We start from the raw sequence: 16,687 nt of genomic DNA, 5'->3' as shown, positions 1-16,687 counted from the left end.
GATAAGGTTGAAAAATGGAAAAGGGAGGGGCTCTTAGGACAGTGCTCAACTGGTGTATTAAATGTAGGTACTCAGATAGTAGTTCTTTCCCCTGCCTCTTTCTTTGAAAGACTAGCTTTAAGCGATTAATGTAGCCAAATAAGGCTGGAAATACTGTTTACCTTTTCCCTAGTAAGTTTGCAGTTACCAAGTTGAATAAGACTGCTAGGAAACAGGCTTCTCAGGTGGCTTAGTGGTAAAGAATTCGCCTGCTAAGACAGGAGACGTGGGTCCCATCCCTGGGTGGGGAAGATCCTCTGGAGAGGGAAATGGCAACCCACTCCAGTATTCTTGCCTGTGAAATTCCACGGACAGAGGAGCTAGGCGGGCTACAGCCCACAGTGTCCCAAAGAGTTGAACGTGACTGAGCACGAATGCATGCTCGGTAGCTAGCTCTGAGAAATGCAAAAAAGTTAGGACTTTGTTTATCTGTCTGCACTGGTAATGAATCATTCATTAAGAATTATTGATCTTTGTTGCCACTGTTCTGCTAATACCTTCAGTGGGGTTTCCCTTAGCCTTTGGAAATTTTTACAGAAACTCAGTAGAAATTCTAGACCAAAACCTCAATATGAGACACATTTCTTTTTTCCTAGTCCTGACTGGACTAGATTATCCAGCAACACCCCTTACCATTTGAATGTGGAGGAGACCAACCCCTCAACTAGTACTAGATCTCTTATCTGGACATTGTTGTGGCTTCCTTGATTTTATAGGGTTGGAGTGGTTCAGTAATTTCTGGAAAGCTTGCCTAAGCTAAAAGAAATTATGTCTATAGTCACATAGTGTGTCCTCTTTGTAAATATGTCTTCTGCTCATCCAGAATATATAAAAGATCAAGAATCAGGGACCCCAAAGGTAAATGAGTTCTGACCCATGGAATACACCAGCAGCATAATCTGAGCTGACATGCCACAACACCGTATGGCATCCTGTATTCTACAGTGTTTGAAGTACCTTTCCAGCCTCGTGTCCCAGAAGAACTGCTTGTCCTGTTCCACAAGCTTAGACATCATAACTTACCTTCTGTCCCCCAGTCTTAAGTATAGTTTTTCCCTGGTACAGACTTAGCACACAGGAGGGCTGTTTATGTCATATAAATGTTAAGAGAATACGTATTGAAATCAGGCACTCAAAAACCAGCGTTATGACATACTGGCTTCATGACCTTTGAGCATGGTACTTGCCATCCCTAAACCACAGATTTATTATCCATACAAGGACTGTAATAATCATGCCTATTTCATAGGGTTGTGCAGATTAACTTAGCCAACATCTGGCACTCAACACATGTTAACCATCACCATTACACAGTAAGTAAGTGCTGAATATACAGATCAGTGGAACCGTTATGGTTGGGTATGATTCTGCCAAAGATTCTTGGATCCAGGAGATGTGTAACATGAATCATATGACATCAGAATTCTTTTCATTACTTGGTAAAGTCTTCCCCTTTAGTTTCTTCCTCTTTAGTTTATTTGAACAGAACTTTACCCAGACATGGCTGAGCTGATAAGGAATATCTGATAAAGTATACCAGCTGATTCAAATAATTTTCCAGATAATTTTATGCAAAAGTTTTCCTATTTTATTGTTTTTAGAAGTTATTTTGAAGGAGAGTCTGGTGATTTATGAAAACTTATGTTTTCTGTTTATGAATACTTAACATAGTTTGTCATTCTACAAAATAGGCTAAACTTTTATAATTTTCAGGAGGAAAAAAAAAAGCTGTTTTTGTTCCATCTCCATTGAAATTAAGAAATCTGAAGTAGAGTGTTGCCAAGAAGCTTCATGCATGCTGAGTCGCTTTATTTGTGTCCAACTGTTTGCGACCCCATGGACTTAGCCCGCCACGCTCCTCTGTCCATGAGATTCACCAGGCAAGAATACTGGGGTGGGTTGCCATTTCCTACTCCAGAGGATCTTCCCAACCTAAGGATCAAACCCCTTTCTCTTAGATCTCCTGCATTGTCAGGCAGATTCTTTACCACTAGTGCCACCTGGAAAGCCCCAAGAAGCTTCATAAGACCCCATGTTTGCGCATCTCAGTGTTCTTTCTGCACACAGTGAGAAGCATGTGGGCAAATAGTTCACTGTTTGCTGTTGGTTCCTTAAGTGCTGCCAGGAGAGACTTATACTCCTGGGGTCTCTTCTTAGGTCCCAGGAGTGGGTTGATAGAGGATGGTTAGTAATCTGTACCGACTTCAGTTTGTTAGCTGTACTGCTTCCCAAACATGTTTTGGCAGTGAAATATTCTACAGATCTCCTTGTAGTGTTTCTCCATCCATTGCCAGCACAGCAGCCAAAGATTTTATTTTCCCCATAACAACTTTTAGACAGTTGATGTTTTTTTTTTGTTTCTTACACTGCCCGCCTTTCTTGTCTTCCTTCTCTCTTGTCCTTCTTTGTGCACATGGACTATATAAGCTCTAGCGACTGTTTCCCCTGAAAAATGTAGTTATTGCATACGTTCGCTTCCCTAAAATCTTATTTTTTAGAAACATCTTTCAACTCCCCGTATCAGTTCTTTGTCCATCCGTGGTAGACTGCCCTCCCTGCCTGGTGGCATAGAGCGTAGGCTTCAGTGGCTGTAAATTGTTCTTTTCCATTGAAGAGTTTTCCTTCCCAGAACCCTGTAGCTACTCAGACCGCGGCCCTTGAGCCAATGCTGAATCTCAATTCCTACCCCAGACCTACTGAGCCAGAATCTAGATTTTGACAAGATTTCCACATGATTTATATGCACATGAAAGTTTAAGAAAGCACTGCTATAACTCACGTTTTGCTCAAAGCAGGGAAAGCTGTCAAGTGGTGGTTCTCAACCCTGGTGTTCAGTGGAGTCACCTGGGGAACTCTGAAAAATACTAATGCCTAGGTCCCATCTCCAGAGATTCTGATTTAATTGGTCTGTGGGAGTGGTCCAGACATTGGGAATTTTAAATATTCCCCAAGGCGATTTTAATATGCAGCCAAGATTGAAAACCACTCATGTGCATGAATCTTATAATTTACCTTAGTTTCCTAAAATATCATTATATGTTAATCAGTGCAAGACTAATGACTAAGGAAAAGATTAAGTTTTTCACAATTACATTTATTGGGAGGACATATATATATGATAGAAAAAATTGGAAATACCAACACAAATATTAAATGGTAATCTCTGGTTTGTAGGAATACAGCTATTGTTTTTTGTCCTCTATTTTCCAAATTTTCTATAATAGACATGAATCCTTTTGGTAAAAAACCCTCATATATATATATATATATATATATATATATATATATATATATATACTTTTTAATAAATGTGATCACATTATATGTGTTTTGTAAACTTTTTCATTTTAAAATTTTATCTTTTTTCACACACAAATAAATAACACTTTCTCATACCATTAAATATCATTTAAATAGGTTTTTATATTGTTTAAAGTGAATCTTGACCCAGGATTGTATTTTTACTTAAAAGATACGTTTATATACTCACTAGAATCTTTGAGAGACTAACTCCTAGAGTTAGTGTTTGGAAGCTTTCCTTGTCCACAGAAGGAACTGTGTTTAAATGAAGACATCAGAATTGCAGTGAAGTCGGGTTAGACCTTCCCAGAGGCTTTTGCAACTGTCATCAGTTGAGTACCAGCATTTTTTGAGCACTTGAACTTAACACAGAAAACTTGACTTTACCATCCCAGAAGATGCTGCCCCCTAGGGAATCCTTAATGATATTTGGATTGCAGCCTACATGTCCTGTTGAAGGGCATTATATTTCTGAATTTCCCCTGCAAATCCTTTTTGGTTTAGTTGGAATTGTGCTTCAAGACAACAAATGCCTCTCACAGTTTGAGTGTCCTTTGCATTACTGTGTACATTATGGTATGTAAAGCTAGAATATCCTTTGAGCAAAATCTTGAAAACATCAACGGTATATTATAGTGGGCCAGGCTGTGTTGTAATTAAAGAGATTCAAGTACCTCCTTTTTCCCAAACTTGGGAATAAATACTAGTCCTCCTCCAACTTCAAAAGAAAAAATAAGTTATCAGCCTATTCTTGACTGTTCTATTCTTGACCGAGTCCAGTTGCACTATATGGGAAAGGAATAATTTTGCTGATAGTGTCTTTACAATTGGAAGAAAGGAGATACATTCTATAGTTGGGGAACCTTTTAAAAGATATACAGTAGCGGACTTTGTGGGAGAAAAATTCTGCTTTTACTCCATTTAACCTTTTCTCTACCAGAATCTATATATAAAAGGTTCAGAAATATACAGTCTTTAATTTCAGAGAAATAGGCTTAATGTTTTATTTGCCTATTTGTAGTTCTAACTGAGCTTTTAAACTTAGCTTTTCTTCTGAAGAGAAAAATTTTGAAACACTTCACAACCTGAAGACTTCAGGAGCTATACCTACTAAGATCATGAGGGAATTTATGTTCCTTTGAGTAGTATTTGATCTGAGTTTGTGCCTTAACCTGAGACAGTAGTGCTATCAACCTGGGCTATCTTGCCTGATTATGCAAATCAGGAAGAGAGGAGACACCTGGGTATGGCACAGTACTGAAAGGTGATACAGGTCAGTGAGTGGCTCTTCAGCTTTAGAGGCATGTTTTAGTCACTGATACTTATCTTATCTCACAAGACCCGATCATAAGCAAGCCAGAGATGGTACTTTGTACAAGTCTTCATTATAGATAGTTGTTCTCACATTTCATTGTAATTATTCTTTCACCTAATAGTTTTCCCTACCTGGAGGAGCACTCCAGAGAACATGCACACAGTCTTGTCTTATTAATCACGGTGTGTGCTAGCCTAACACTCATAAATGTTCAGTAAAGTTAGACAAATGAAATGTCCAATTCAGCCATGTTGTAATTCAGAACCCTTTGGCCATATTCAATTGATTTCTTTCTTTTTTCCCAACAATTATAGGTTGATCATTACTTAACACCAGTGTTTAACAACTGAATAGTAGATGATCATTCTGGAGTTCTGGACATTCTGGAAGGAAAATAAAGGGGAAATTATTTAGGAAAACTTCTATCTAAAATTATATCAAAATTTGGGGATTAGCTTTTCAGACCATATTTATTTATATTCAGAGTGGTATTATGTTTTGGAGGACATACATATACTATACTATCTGTCATTATAGTGCCTTAATTCTTAAATAAGATATGAAAACACAAGTTAAGGAAAGACAATTTCCTGATATTAGTATATTAAGTAAATTAAATGGTTGAGATACACATTTGACTCTTGGATGCATAGCAAAGTTATTGCCCGAAAGCATTACTTTGACTTCTTAGCCATTAGTCAAACTCTGTAACAGTCAGCTCGGAATTTGTACATTTCTGAGTAATTGTTTTTGAGGGGTTTTTTTGGCTGCACTACACAGCTTATGGGATCTTAGCTTCCCAACCAGGGATTGAACCTAGGGCCACAGCAGTAAAAGTGCCAAGTCCTGACCACTGGACCACCAGGGAACTCCCCATGTAATTGTTTTTTGATTTTTTTAAAAATGAAATATATGATTGAAATTAATATAGAAAAATTATTATACTGTATATTAAACTATGTTTCAATATGGACCAAACTGCTATTTAAAATTAGTTCTGAACACTTTTTGTAAGAGAAAATTCAACAAGAAAAAAATTATATTTATTATAAGAATATTGTATACAAAAGAGCAGTTTCTTTATAAACTTAGAAAGTGGCCTGGGTTCTAATCTGTCTATGCCTCTCACTAGGTGTGAGGCTTTAAATGTCTGTTAATGTTTCTGAGGCTATTTCTTCATCTTTAAAATGGGGGTGATACCTGCTTTGAGAGGATCAGCTGAGATAAAATGTATAAAAGTGATTTATAAACTTCAAGGTTCTATGCAAATGAATGATGGATTTCATTGATGGCCTTAGTAAATCTGATAGCCTAATTCTGTATCTTTTTATTATTATTAGAACAATGATTTAGAAAATATTAGGGTGGAAGGTGTGTTTGGCATGAGAAATAACTACTACTAAGCTCTTCCTTGGAGAAGGCAATGGCACCCCACTCCAGTACTCTTGCCTGGAAAATCCCATGGACGGAGGAGCCTGGTGGGCTACAGTCCATGGGGTCGCTAAGAGTCGGAGACAACTGAGCGACTTCACTTTGACTTTTCACGTTCATGCATTGGAGAAGGAAATGGCAACCGACTCCAGTATTCTTGCCTGGAGAATCCCAGGGACGGCAGAGCCTGGTGGGCTGCCATCTATGGGGTCGCACAACTACTGAAGCGACTTAGTAGTAGTAGTAGTAAGCTCTTCCTATATCTAAAGAGTCCATGTGCAGACCAGACCTTTTTTGTCATTTATTAATATCACATAAAACTGCAAAAAAAAAAAAAGAAGGGGGAACAGTTTGTGTTAGACTCTCCCTCTTGTGTTTTCTAAATTTTTTTCTAGTTTTATTGAGATAGAATTGACATATAATATGTTTTTTTAAATTGAAATATAGTTGATTTGCAAAGTTGTATTAATTTCAGATGTATAGCTAAGTTGTTCAGAGATACAGTTCAGTTCATTCACTCAGTCGTGTCTGACTCTTTACGAGAGATATTCAGAGATAGATATTCTTTTTCAGATTCTTTCTCATTATAGGTTATTACCAGATATTGAATATAGTTCCCTGTGCTATACAGTAGGTCTTTGTTTATCTCTTTTTATATATGAAATAAAGTGTTAGTCGCTCAGTTGTGCCCAACTCTTTTCTACCCGATGGACTTTAGCCTTCCAGGCTCCTCTGTCCATATAATCATATGGATGATTTCCCAGGCAAGAATACTGGAGTGGGTTACCATGCCCTCCTCCAGGTATCTTCCCGCCAGGGATCAAACTGGAGTCTCCTGCATTGCAGGCAGATTCTTTACCATCTGAGCCACCAGGGAAGCCCAGGGATTAACATATACACACTATTATATAATGTGGCTCAGGTGGCTGCGGTCCCTGGGGTCTCAGAGACTTTCACTTTTCATATATTATCCCAAACTTCCAGTTTATCCCTCCCCTGCCACAGTGTGTTTTTTAAAAATTTGTTTTTCAGAATAGATCCAGACCAAGGATGTTTTTACTTTCTTTCTAGTCCTACAGCTTTCCTTTTCGCATACTTACCAAGTGTTTTTATGCTTCTTTTGTGGATTTTTGTTTTTGAAACATTTCCTGACCTTTTCATTAATTTTGAAGCCTTTTTCTTGATATCCTTGTAATTCTTTTTATTTATTTTCCTAGTGTGGTAATTTTTTTAATATAAATTTATTTACCTGTAATTCTTTTTAAAATACACATTTAACAGCTTTATTGAGATACAATTCTCCCATTTATAATGTACAGTTCAGTGGGTTTTATTCTATTCACAATGTTATGCAGCCATCAATAGTCACTTTGGGAACATTTCATCACCTTTTTAAAAGAAACCCTGTTTCCTCTAGCAGTCATTCTTCATTTCCTCCACCCTCCCATCCTAGCTGTGCTCCTGCTGCTGGTGCTAAGTCGCTTCAGTCGTGGCCGACTCTGTGCAACCCCAGAGATAGCAGCCCACCAGGTTCCCCCGTCCCTGGGATTCTCCAGGCAAGAACACTGGACTGGGTTGCCATTTCCTTCTCCAATGCTTGAAAGTGAAAAGTGAAAGTGAAGTTGCTCAGTCGTGTCCAACTCCTAGCGACCCCATGGACTGCAGCCTACCAGGCTCCTCCGTCCATGGGATTTGCCAGGCAAGAGTACTGGAGTGGGGTGCCATTGCCTTCTCCCATCCTAGCTGTAGGAAACCACTAATCTACCTTCTGCTTCTATAGATTTCACTATTCTGGATATTTCATATAAATGGAATCAAGGAATTTGGGGGCTTTTGTGACTGATTTCTTTCACTTAATGTTTTCAAGGTTCATCCATGCTATAGCATATATTAGTGTCTAATTCCATTTCAATTCCAGATAATAGTCCATAGTGTGGATATACCACAATTTATTTATCCATTCATCAGTTGATGAACATTTGGGTTGTCTTCACTTTTTTTTTTGGTTATTAAGACTAACATTGCTATCAACATTCATGTACAAGTTTTTGTGTGAACATTATGTTTTCATTTCTCTTGGGCATATACCTAGGAGCAGAATAGCTGGGCTATAAGGTAACTCTGTTTGACCTTCTGAGGAACTGCCAGACTCTTTCAAAAGTTGCACCATTTTACATTTCCACCAGCAGTGTATGAGGGTTCTAGTTTCTCTACATGGTTTTGAACACATGTCTTCCTACTAATAGTCATCCTAGAGGGTGTAAAGTAATATCTCAGAGTGGTTTTAATCTGCATTTCCCTGATGACTAATGATGTTGAGCATCTTTTCATGTGCTTTTGACCATTTCTGTATCTTCTTTGGAGAAATGTCTATTCAGATTCTTGCCCATTTTTCAATTGGGTTATTTGTCTTATTGACTTATAAGAGTTCTTTATATATTCTGGATACAGTTTGCTCCTCAGCTCCGTGATCTGCAAATATTTTCTCCCACTATGTGGGTTGTTTTTCCATTTTCTTAATGGTGTCCTTTGGAGCATAGGAGTTTTTAACTTTGATGAAATCCAGTTTATTTCTTTTTTTGGTTTTGTTATCGTGTTTTTCTAGTCTGTCATATCTAAGAAGGATTTTAACTAACCCAGGGTCACAAAGAGTTATTCCTGTATTGCTCCTAAGAGTTTTGTAATTTTAGCTCTTACATGTGTACCTATGATCCACTTTAAGTTAATTTTTATGTATGATGTGAATGTTGGGGGTCCAGCTTTATTTTTTTGCATGTAGATAGCCCATTGTCCCAGCACCATCTGTTGAAAAAACTATTCTTTCTCCCACTGAATTGTCTTGGCAGCCTTGTCAGACATCAAGTGACCGTAAATGTGAGGTTTATTTATGGACTCTCAGTTCTTCCATTTATCTATATGTCTGTCCTTATGCCAGTACCACACCATCTGATTACTGTAGCTTCATAGCAAGTTTTGAAATCAGGAAGTGTGATTTGGCCAACTTTGTTTTCTCTCTCAAGGTTGTTTGAATTCTCTGAGTCCCTTGATTTCCATATGAATTTTAGGATCATTTTGTCAATTTCAGCCAAAAAATAGCCAGCTGGGATTTTATTAAGTTGAATTTGTAGAGCAGTTTGGGAAATATCACCATCTTAATCCCTCCAGTCCTCATAATTCTCTTCCGACATGTAGGAGAGAAGCATTGTAAAGAAAAAAGTTCTTTGCCCTCTTTCCACAAGTAAAGATCCTCTGAACAGAATTTGATAAGTGGGTGAATGAAGGGAGAAAACTTAAAACTCCTGTTGGTCATCCACCAGTCTCAGTCTCCCAACTCAGGAAGTTACCAACACTGAGCCTTAGAGAATCCATGCCCAGGGTGTCTGTCCAGAGGCTGGCAGTGGGCAGCTCCCCTACTGATAGGAATGTATATCTACTCCTCCTGCCCTCTAAAGTACCCTTGGTAGTTAAGAAACAGTAGAGCGGGGGAGACATGTTTATTTCTTAAGTAGATGAACTTGTTTTGTTTTATGGCTGTTGGTTTCTTTTGTTTGCTTGTTTTAAAGAAGTTCTTTAACCTTTATCAGGCAAAACAGTTTGAGTTAGCAAGATAAAATTTGCAGGTTTCACACAGAGGCAGTGCTTTCTCATCGTCTGGAAACTGTAGGCTCCTAAAGAGGCCTAATGTGTGATGATTCTACTGGCAATCAGCTTGTAAACATAATTACCATGTCAGTTAATACAGTGGTTCATTTTTATGTTCGTACTGTTCTTACCAAACAAATCTAGTTGTATGTACTGGCACTCTCATGTAATAGATCAGAATAAATAATACACAGTTGTGGGGTCTGTCCTTCTTTTGTCCTTTTGTCTTTCTGACTCTTTAAGACTCACACTCTTTTAAATGTTGCCTTTGGGAAAGGTTGGCCTCTTCTGTTCTCAGAAGACTTGGTTCTTTCTATTAAGAGCCTCTCTTTCTCCTCAGAAAGACAGGGTGCTTCTCGTTGATGGAAACCTGGTTTTTGTTCTGATGCCTTATGGCGTGATTTCTCACGCCAGAAATGATCTTCCTCTCTTCTTATAACAAAACATGGGGCTTCTAGTGTGCTTTCTTTCTTAAAGTCAAAGGGTCAGAGCAGTCGCTGGAGGAAAGAGCAGGCTCTGGGCGTTTGGGGAGCGAAGCCGAAGCCAGATCTGGTGACGGTGCTCAGTTCTCCCTGGGAGGAAATCTCTCGGTGAGGGAAGACCAGACCTGACTCATTAGGACTGTCCAGAGATCATTCATGGAAATTGTAGACAGTTTTCAACCTTAAAAATAGATCAATCAAAAGAAAATCACCTGCTTCTTCCTTCCAGCTGTTTAATATTAGGTTTGGTTTTTAATATCTCCAAACTTTTTCCCATCCAGAAAGTGAAGTGATGGAAGTAACAGTACCTAACCCATGTGGTTTTGTGTACGTAAAGCACCTAACACAGGGCTTTACGTCCAGTGTTAATGAGTATAAAACATCTAAATGTAAGAGAGAAAATAGCAGTGCACACAAGCACCAAATCGTAAGAAAAACTTGATACTCAGAGAAAATAAATGTATTTTGGACAGTAATAATGAGTACTGTCTAGTGAGCTTCCAGGCATTACTGCTGATCTCCTGTGCTCCAGGCACTGTGTTAGTTTTACATACATCAGTTCTCATTGAATCTTCACAAAAATCATACAAATATTTATTACATTTTGGAGTTGAGGCAAACTAAGCCTTAAGGAAACCGCTTCCCTGGTGGCTCTGACGGTAAAGAATCTGTCTGCAATGAGGGAGACCTGGGTTCAGTCCCTGGGTCAGGAAGATCCCTTGGAGAAGGAAATGGCAGCCCACTCCAGTATTCTTGCCTGGAAAATCCCGTGGACAGAGAACATTGGTGGGCTACAGTCCATGGGGTCACAAAGAGTTGGACATGACTGAAGCAACTTAGCATGCAAACATAAAGAAAGTGACCCCAAGGTCACAAAACTATTAAATAATGGTGCGGTGATTATCACCGGGTCTGTGAGACTCCACTCTTGTGCTTTAAGCACATTGTATACTTGTGGGAGAAGAGGGGATGAAACTGAATATGAAAAAATGCTAGATCATGGAGAAGTAAAAAGGAAAGGGTCTTTCGAGTGTGAAATCAGACTTAGGAAAAACATAAAAAAGGTTTTGGGGGGATGGTGGCACATACAGGGACAGGTCTGTGATGGAACCATTTTGGCTGGAGCAGGTGTTTTTGAAGTGAACCTGAGACTCCTCGTGGTGTGTCTATGCTTGACCCAGTGACAGCAGAAAGCACTGAGAGGTTTATGAGCAAGAAGGAGACAAGATCGAAGTGGTATTTTAGAAACAATAGTCTGGCAGTAGTGTGCAGATTGGATAGAGGGGAAAAAAAGGTGAAACTGCATTTTAATGGAAGAAAATAGCAGAACTTGGTGACTGAAAAGGAAGGTCAAGAGAGGTCAGGAAGGCCAATGCCCAAAGAAACAAAGCCCTTTGGGCAAGTTTAGTACCCAAATAATTTTGTCAAAAGTTGGAAACCTTGAGAACAGGCTATAAATGACTCCATAAACTTCCTGTACCCTCCCAAAGCGCAGGCTCCTCCAGGCACCAGTCCATTCTGGTGGTCTCACCCTCTTGCCTCTTACTCCACCCAATTCTCCCCAACACCGCCCCATCAGAAAACCCTTTTCTGCTCTAAACACGGTCTCCTCCCTCCAGGAACACTTCCTGGAGCCCTCCCCTTCTCTGAAACCTGATCCTCCCTCAAGGAGGCACCTCTCCCTTGGGGTCCCAGGGAGGCAGCTCTTTCTCTCCTTCTGTGAGGGCCAGGCTGGGCTGGGGGAGTGTGACAGGTGAAAACTTGCATTTCCTGCATGATTTTGCTTACTGTTCTTTTGAGCCATTTTGTCTTTTTCTCATGTAAGTGCTCCTTCTGTGGTAAAGACATTGTCCCCTTGCCTGTCATATTTTTCTAGTTTTTCATTTGACTTAACTTTGTTTGATGATTTTGAGGTATAAAGTGTTCTATGGTTTGACTTTTGAGATACTTCTTAAATTAAGTAATAGGGATACATTCTTCTTGTAAAAACTTAAAATAGTTTGAAAAACCTAGTCTGCTTCAATCTCTGTCCCCAGAGCACTCTGTCTAGTGCTCTCCCCCTCCTGCTGAAACCACTTGGGTTTTAAACTGTTTTTCTGGAATTTATACACACTTTATTCTTTTATGTTTTTTTTTCTTTTGCATTTCTTTTTAGAGAGGCCTTCTTTATCCTTAGGTTACATATTCATCTGTATTTTTTTATATGTAATTCTTGAGGCCAATTGCAGTATTTTATAGTAAACAATATGAGATAATCAACCATTTTTCTTCAGTGATTTGGAATTTAGCATATGGTGTAGAATGAAGCAGGGCTTCCCTGGTGGCTCAGATAGTAAATTTGCCTACAATACAGGAAACCCGGGTTCGATCCTGGGGTTGAGAAGGTCTGCTGGAGAAGGAAATGGCAACCCACTGCAGTATTATTGCCTGGGAAATCCCATGGACAGAGGAACCTGGTGGACTACAGTCCATGGGGTTGCAAAGAGTCAGGCATGACTGAGCATGCTCATAGAGTCTTAAATGTCTTAGAAACTAGTGCTAGTGTAATATACATATGGGTGTCTGGGTTTTTTTATTTTCAAATTCCATTTTGGAATAGTTTTAGGCCACAATAAGTTGTGAAAATAGAAAGTGAGTTCTCATGTACCTTTCATCCAATGTCCCTCAATGATAACATCTTACATAGCTATACTACATTATCAAAACCGGGAAAGGGGCATTGGTACAGTACCATTAACTACTGTTTTTCCAGGGTCAAATACCTTCTAGGATTACCCTGAGAGTCCACTTGGTGAATAACCATGCAAAACAGTCGTGGAAGTAGCTGCTTTTCAGCTATCTTATTTACAGTCAGACTACAATGTGTATTAAAAGAAATAAGAAGTGGAGTACAGAAACCAAGGATATCAACGAAGGTAGCAGACATTCTGGTCAAAGCCAGCTCTGTACAATTTCCTTTTTTCCCTTCCTCTGACAGACTTTTCCATGTTCCCCAAGTAGCCAACCAAACATTTCATAGAATAGCAGATTTCTTGTCCTGTTTGGTAACAATACATCTGTCTCTAGCTTTACCGTGTTTCCAGGCGAGGAGCCAGGAGTCAGGTTCATCAAGGCAGCAGAGGGAATCCATAACCTCTGCTGTTGTTACAAGTTAGAAGCAAACCCTGTTGCCCTCCCCTGTGGCTTCTGACTGAGACAAAGCAAAATAATGTGACAGGGGCGAATTGACAGCAGCCACCTCTGCCAGCAAACACTAATACAGCCAAGAATTTCAGGTTACCTTGGTTGAGTAAACTTAGTGCTGCCCTGGACGTTGTTTCTCATGCAGATAATTTGGTCTTGGCACTTGCTTGAGGTCATATTGAAAGAAAATGAAAGTATTAGTCGCTTAGTCATGTATGATTCTTTGCACCATGAACTGTATCTCACCAGGCTCCTCTGTCCCTGGGATTCTCCAGGCCAGAATACTGGAGCGGGTTGCCATTCCCTTCTCCAGGGGATCTTCCCAACCCAGGGACAGAACCCAGGTTTCCCACACTGCAGGCAGATTCTTTACCACCTGAGCCACCAGGGAAGCCTAGCTATGCTTATTATACGGTGCCATTGATGTGATAATGATGCACTTCAAGTTTAGGAAGGCTTAGGAAAAAAAATAAAAAAATGTCACTTTATGAAGACATCAAAGATATCTTTTTCTGAGAGCCTTGTGTGGTAGGGAAAGATATATTACAGTGGTGTGACAAATTAAGTTCTGGCTTTTTAGGGGGTTCAGATCTGAAATATGATTATATCTAACTGGGGTATAATCTTCAGAAGTTGTTAACTAACATGACTGGCATTTTTTCCTATCACAATGAAGACTTACCATGGATGTGCCCTGCCTGAAGAAATCACAGTAAACAGAAATTCGCTTTTAGAGATTTGCTGCTGCTGCTGCTGCTAAATCACTTCAGTCGTGTCCAACTCGTGCGACCCCATAGACGGCAGCACACCAGGCTCCCCCGTCCCTGGGATTCTCCAGGCAAGACCACTGGAGTGGGTTGCCATTTCCTTCTCCAGTGCATGAAAGTGAAAAGTGAAAGTGAAGTTGCTCAGTCATGTCCGACTCTTAGTGACCCCATGCCTAGTTAATCTCAAATCAGGGCTTTAAACATTAATTTACAGAAAATTTTCTCCATTTATGAGATAACTTTTTGGTACTTTTAAAACAATAAATTCCTGCAGAGCGATTTAAACCATGTAATTTACAAAAACAAACAAACAAAAGCCACACTTCATTTTCACACAACTGTTCTAAACTGCTAACATTAAATTCACCTGCATGAAAAAGCAGGGGCACTCTCCCCCTCTCTCACTCCCTCTCTCCCATTTTTCTTTCCCCCTTCTCCCCCCTTCCCTCCCTCCCCTCCTCTCTCTTTCCCTCCCCCTCTCCATATCTATCTATATCTCTGTCTCTCTTCTCTCCCTCTTTTCTTTCTCAATCTCTCTCTCCTGTTATATGAAGGACTATCACAGGATCTTAAATATGGTACCTCATTCTAGTGAAATGTGTGCATTCAAATGACCTGCAGGCAGACGTTTATTTTTACAAACTAGCAAATCTCTTAAAATAGTATGAAAATATAAAGAATACTCTTCTATTTATAATGATAATAGTCCATTTAAAAATTATCCCTTTCTCTTTGGTCAAATTTCAAGCTAACAGAGCTAGTGATTTTTGTTTTCTCTGGCATAGTTTAGGAATGTGCCCCTGTTTTGATTTTGGTAGCATCTGCAAGAGACTACATTTTCGAAAGTTTATAATTCTTAACTATAATTAAAATGGAAGAAAAGGATTATGTCTAGAAATTGATTACTTTTAGGAAGACTGGAAATGAGAACCAAGTCCTCAGTAAACAAGAACTGTACAATAACTTTAAGATACTTGTTAATAGTGAAGTGAAAGTCACTCAGATGGAATTCTCCAGGCCAGAATACTGGAGTGGGTAGCCTTTCCCTTCTCCAGGGTATCTTCTCAACCTAGGGATTGAACCCAGGTCTCCTGCATTGCAGCTGAGCCACCAGGGAAGAATAAGTGTCATGAAAAAAATGTACTTTACAAAGTAGAATAAAAATAAAATACTAATTAAGAAATTAGTCCCTTTTTTGCCTTAATTCAAGCCTTATCCTAAAAGAAAAATCCTTTCTAAGAAAACATTCTCTATGAAAACTAATGTTGACTGTCCTTATACAGAGTACCCTAGACTTAATAATTTGGAAGCAAATTCTTGTTCATTCTACTTAGCTCTATTACCCCACCCAACCCCCCAATTTTTTTTTTTTTTTTTTTTTTTGCTAATTAACTTTTGGCACACTGGAAAGTTACTGATTGATGTGATACAAAAGCCAGGATAGCCCAAGATTTCCCTGTTTTTTGCTATCAACTCAATGAGTGGGAATAACTCTGCCCTCAGTAAGTCCATAAACCAAATTAGGGAAACAGTGACTAGTACACAAAACAGCTGCTAAAAGCCTGTGAGTGTTCAGAATAAAAGGAATAATGAGGAGCAAGTACTAGAAAATCAGACAGAGGAAGACAAATATAGGCACTCAGGAGAGCCATTTGGCAAGCAGAGGCTCATTTTTAAATCTTGATTTGTTCAGAGATGTTGGATTATAGTGTCTGTCTTAGCCAGGAGATAGAAACATGTGACGCGATTATTCTGCCCCTTTTTTTAAAGAAGCCTGCACACCACTGCCTTTATAAAGCCAGTGACTCCAGAACTGACCGGGGCAGAACCTGCTGCAAAGGTTAATCTGATCAAATTCAATAGATCCTCTTGGAATATCCTCTCCATCCGCAGAAGTTACCATATAGTAGAGCAGTGAGGGAGCCAGGGCCAAGTCTTCACTACCGAGAAAAGCTTCCAGAGAAAGAAATTCAGGTGACCTAGGGTATGAAAAATTAGGCCTCTTCTTTGGTGAAGAATTAGGAAGTGATTCTTATTGAAGTTATTTGTGCTTTTGTTTTTAAGTAATATACAGATTAAAATGTTTTCAAATAGTATAAAAGGTTATACAGTGAAAACTAAAACTTTTGCAGTTTAAAAGCTGAACTGTTTTCTTAAAAAAAATCAGATGGAGGAATACATTATGTATGAAAAGAAATAGCCTCTAGAAGATCTAAATGGGAGGAATAAGACAATGACAGAAGAAATGAGGATTTCTGGCAGTTTGCAGTTTTGGTCAGAGAAGGAAGAGACTTCTGTAAAGGCTTCTGGATTTTTCATCATATTATACCTTTCCCAATCCTACATTATAAAAACAATCCCCATATTTCCCTTTGTATTTTTCTCCTTCCTTCCTTTCTTTCTTTTTTAACTTTGATCTGTCTGAAGTACATTTTAATAGAAGGAGTTGAGGTAGATTTAATTTTTCTATATGACCACCCTTTTGTCCTAACACTGTTTATTCAATAGTCCCATCCTTTTTTTGCCAC

General features: G+C 39.0%; 1 protein-coding gene and 1 non-coding gene across 2 annotated transcripts in view; one reads left to right on the top strand and one right to left on the bottom strand.

Annotated features, from left to right (window-relative positions):
* PDE6D (phosphodiesterase 6D) overlaps positions 1-16,687 on the top strand; it is a 54,069-nt gene that overhangs the window by 15,688 nt on the left and 21,694 nt on the right. The window lies entirely within an intron of this gene.
* On the bottom strand, positions 5,450-5,522 carry TRNAK-UUU (transfer RNA lysine (anticodon UUU)). The gene has a single exon. It is a non-coding gene; the product is annotated as a tRNA-Lys (tRNA).

The sequence above is a fragment of the Ovis canadensis genome, chromosome 2 (genome assembly GCF_042477335.2).
Source record: "Ovis canadensis isolate MfBH-ARS-UI-01 breed Bighorn chromosome 2, ARS-UI_OviCan_v2, whole genome shotgun sequence".
Lineage (NCBI taxonomy): Eukaryota > Metazoa > Chordata > Mammalia > Artiodactyla > Bovidae > Ovis > Ovis canadensis.
Note: the sequence above shows the minus strand (reverse complement) of the source record. Positions and strands in the feature narration are given on the sequence as shown.